We start from the raw sequence: 4862 nt of genomic DNA on the forward strand, positions 1-4862 counted from the left end.
TATGATGGGAACCAAAGGACAACAACATAACCACAAGCCAATTAAATCAATCATAGCAATTCATCAACCACCGATGGGACAACGAAAATCTACTCAGACAACATAGGATGGCAACACATCATTGGATAATAATATGAAGCATAAAGCACCATGTTCAAGTAGAGGGTACAGCGGGTTGCGGGAGAGTGGACCACCGTAGATAGAGGGGGGAAGGTGATGGAGATGTTGGTGAAGATGGCGGAGGTGTTGGTGTAGATCACGGTGATGATGATGGCCCCCGGTGGCACTCCGGTGCCACCGGAAGCGAGGGGGAGAGAGCCCCCCTCCTTCTTCTTCTTCCTTGACCTCCTCCCTAGAGGAGAGAATGGTTTCCCCTCTGGTCCTTTGCCTCCATGGCATGGGAGGGGCGAGAGCCCCTCCGACATTGGATCTGTCTTTCTGTCTTTCTTTGTTTCTGCGTTCTCAGATTCTTCCCTTTCACCGTTTCTTATATTCCCGGAGATCTGTAACTCTGATTGGGCTGAAATTTTTACACGATCTCTATCCGGATATTAGCCTTCTTGCAGCGAAAGAAGGGCATCAACCGCCTTACGAGTGGCCCACGAGGGTGAGGTGCACGCCCAGGGGGGCAGGCGCGCCCCCTGCCTCGTGGCCACCTCGGGCACCGTCTCACGTGGATTTTTCTTCCAAAAAATCATATATATTCCAAAAAAAATCTCCGTCAGTTCTTATCCCGTTTGGACTCCATTTGATATGGATATTCTGCGAAACAAAAAACATGCAACAAACAGGAACTGGCACTGGGAACTGGATCAATATGTTAGTCCCAAAAATAGTATAAAAAGTTGCCAAAAGTATATGAAAGTTGAATAATATTGGCATGGAACAATCAAAAATTATAGATACGATGGAGACGTATCAGCATCCCCAAGCTTAATTCCTGCTTGTCCTCGAGTAGGAAAATGATAAAAAAGATAATTTTTGATGTGGAATGCTACCTAGCATAATCTTGATCATATGTTAATCATGGCATGAATATTAAGACACGAGTGATTCAAAGCAATAGTCTATCATTTGACATAAAAACAATAATACTTCAAGCCTATTAATAAAGCAATCATGTCTTTTCAAAATAACATGGCCAAAGAAAGTTATCCCTACAAAATCATATAGTCTGGCTATGCTCCATCTTCACCACACAAAATACTCACATCATGCACAACCCCGATGACAAGCCGAGCAATTGGTTCATAATTTTTAACGCGCTTCAGCATTTTGAACCTTCACGCAATACATGAGCGTGAACCATGGACATAGCACTATAGGTGGAATAGAATGGTGGTTGTGGAGAAGACAAAAAGGAGAAGATAGTCTCACATCAACTAGGCATATCAACGGGCTATGGAGATGCCCATCAATAGATATCAATGTGAGTGAGTAGGGATTGCCATGCAACGGATGCACTAGAGCTATAAGTATATGAAAGCTCAAACTAAAACTAAGTGGGTGTGCATCCAACTTGCTTGCTCATGAAGACATAGGGCATTTGAGGAAGCCCATCGTTAGAACATACAAGCCAAGTTCTATAATGAAAATTCCCACTAGTATATGAAGGTGATAACTCAAGAGACTCTCTATATGAAGAACATGGTGCTACTTTGAAGCACAAGTGTGGTAAAAGGATAGTAACATTGCCCCTTCTCTCTTTTTCTCTCATTTTTTTCTTTTTTTCTTTTTTTGTAGGATTCTTTGTCGTCTCTATTTTTTTTGGGGGGGGGGGGGGGCTTCTTTGGCCACTTTTATTTTGATAACCTCACATGGGACAATGTTCTAATAATGATGATCATCACAATTTTATTTACTTACAACTCAATATTACAACTTGATATCTAGAACAAAGATATGACTCTATATGAATGCCTCCGGCGGTGTACCGGGATGTGCAATGATCTAGTGTAGGAATGACATCAAAAAACGAACAAGCCATGAAAACATCATGCTAGCTATCTTACGATCATGCAAAGCAATATGACAATGAATGCTCAAGTCACGTATATGATGATGATGAAAGTTTCATGGCAATATACTCGGAAGGGCTATGGAAATGCCATAATAGGTAGGTATGGTGGCTGTTTTGAGGAAGGTATACGGTGGGTTTATCGTACCGGCGAAAGTTGCGCGATACTAGAGAGGCTAGCAATGGTGACATGGTGAGAGTGCGTATAATCCATGGACTCAACATTAGTCATAAAGAACTCACATACTCATTGCAAAAGTTTATTAGCCCTCGAAGCAAAGTACTACTACGCATGCCCCAAGGGGGATAGATTGGTAGGAAAAGACCATCGCTCATCCCCGACCGCCACTCATAAGGAATACAATCAATAAATACCTCATGCTCCAACTTCGTTACATAACAGTTCACCATACGTGCATGCTACGGGAATCACAAACCTCAACACAAGTATTTCTACTAATCCATAACTACCCACTAGCATGACTCTAATATCACCATCTTTATACCGCAAAACTATTGCAATCAATCAAACATATCATATTCAGTGATCTACAAGTTTTATGTAGGATTTTATGACTAACCATGTGAATGAGCAATTCCTGTCATCTCTTTAAACATATATAAGTGAAGCAAGAGAGTTTAATTCTTTCTACAAAAGATATGCCCACGCTCTAACAAATATAAGTGAAGCAAAAGAGCATTCTACAAATGGCGGTTGTCTATGTAAAGAGAAATAGGCAATCCAAACTTCAAAGGATATAAGTGAAGCACATGAAGCATTCTATAAAGCCATACTCAAAAGATATAAGTGAAGTGCATAGAGCATTCTATAAATCAACCAAGGACTATCTCATACCAGCATGGTGCTTAAAAGATAAATGAAAGATAAATGCAAAAGACGCTCCAAGATTGCACATATCGTATGAACGAAACGAATCCGAAAACATACCGATACTTGTTGAATAAAGAGAGGATGCCTTCCGGAGCATCCCCAAGCTTAGACGCTTGAGTCTCCTTGAATATTTACTTGGGGTGCCTCGGGCATCCCCAAGCTTGAGCTCTTGCCTCTGTTCCTTCTCCTCACATCGAGACCTTCTCGATCATCGAACACTTCACCCACACAAAACTTCAACAGAAAACTCGGTAAGATCCGTTAGTATAATAAAGCAAATCACTACTCTAAGTACTGTTGCAAACCAATTCATATTTTGTTTTTTCACTGTGTGTACTGTAATATAACTTTTTCATGGCTTAATCCACTGATATGAATCGATAGTTTCATCAAAACAAGCAAACTATGCATCAAAAACAGAATCTGTCTAAAACAAAACAGTCTGTAATAATCTGAACATTCACCATACTTCTGATAGTTGAAAAATTCTACCAAAATTAGCAAAAATAAACAATTTGTATAGGAATACATTGCAATAAGAATCATAACCATTTGACGTTCCAGCAAAAAAATGTAAAATCGCGCACTACAGCCAAAGTTTCTGTCCTGCACCGTACAAACCATCAAGCAAATGTAAACATCCTAAAGGCAAACCTTGGCACATTATTTTTATAATACAATGGAATTGTAAAAGGGGATAATTATTTTTATTGAAAAGTTTCTGTAATCAAGATTCACAAAGTTTCCATGAGCATGAACAAAGTTCAAGGCTAGCTCCCACTTCAACAATGCTTGTCTTTCTCACTTTCGCTTTCCTTTTTGAAAAACTTTTGGGTTCCCCTCTTTATTTTTGTTGTTTTTAAACTATATAAAAGCACTCAATGGAAATAAATGACTCTCTAAAACTTCCGGGTTGTCCCCCTGGCAGCACTTTCTATAAAGCCATTAAGCTAGGCATATAGTGCTCAAGTAATGGATCCACCCAGATCCCAAGGTATATCAAAGCCAATTTTAATTAACAATGATTTGTAATTTAGTGGTGAGCACAAGGTAACATATATCATGTAATGACGAAGTCTAACTCTCTTCCTATGCATCGGCATGTCATAAAAGAACAATTCATGCACACACAGTATAGGCCAATGCATAGTACAAACAGTTTCTTGCAATTTTACCATGTTGGAAACTTAGAGAGGTGGAGATATAGTTCCTCTCTCATAATAATTGCAAGTAGGAGCAGCAAGCACATGCATATTATATCTATCAAAATCATCATGTGTAATAGTAAAACACAACCCATCAATGTAATCCTTAATAAGGGCAAACTTCTCCGATATAGTGTAGTCGGGAGAATTCAAAAAGATAATAGGACTATCATGTGTGGGTGCAATAGCAACAATTTCATGTTTAACATAAGAAACTATAGCAAGTTCATCTCCATAAGCATAATTCATGTTGGCATCTTGGCCACAAGCATAGCAAGCATCATCAAAAAGGGATATTTCAAGAGAATCAATGGGATCATAACAATCATCATAGCAATCATCCTCCGGTAAGCACGAAGGGAAATTAAACAATGTATGAGTTAAAGAGTTACTCTCATTAGAAGGTGGGCATGGGTAGCTAATCCGCTCTTCCTCCTTTTGTTCTTCACTCTCCTCCTCATCTTTTTCATCCAATGAGCTCACAGTTTCATCAATTTCTTCTTCCATAGACTCCTACAAAATATTAGTCTCTTCTTGGACAGCGGAGACTTTCTCAATAAGCGCATTAATATAGGAATTATATTCATAATTATCATAGCAATATTTTAAGATAGCTAAATTTTCAGGCCTATAAACATCATCATCATAAGCTTCATGCTTTTCAAACAAAGATTCAATTTCATAAGCACCCTTAAAAGAAAAAAATTCTTCTATTTGTTCCACATCATAGTAATCATATATACCATTA

This window comes from Triticum aestivum, chromosome 6A (assembly GCF_018294505.1).
Source record: "Triticum aestivum cultivar Chinese Spring chromosome 6A, IWGSC CS RefSeq v2.1, whole genome shotgun sequence".
Classification (NCBI taxonomy): Eukaryota; Viridiplantae; Streptophyta; class Magnoliopsida; order Poales; family Poaceae; genus Triticum; species Triticum aestivum.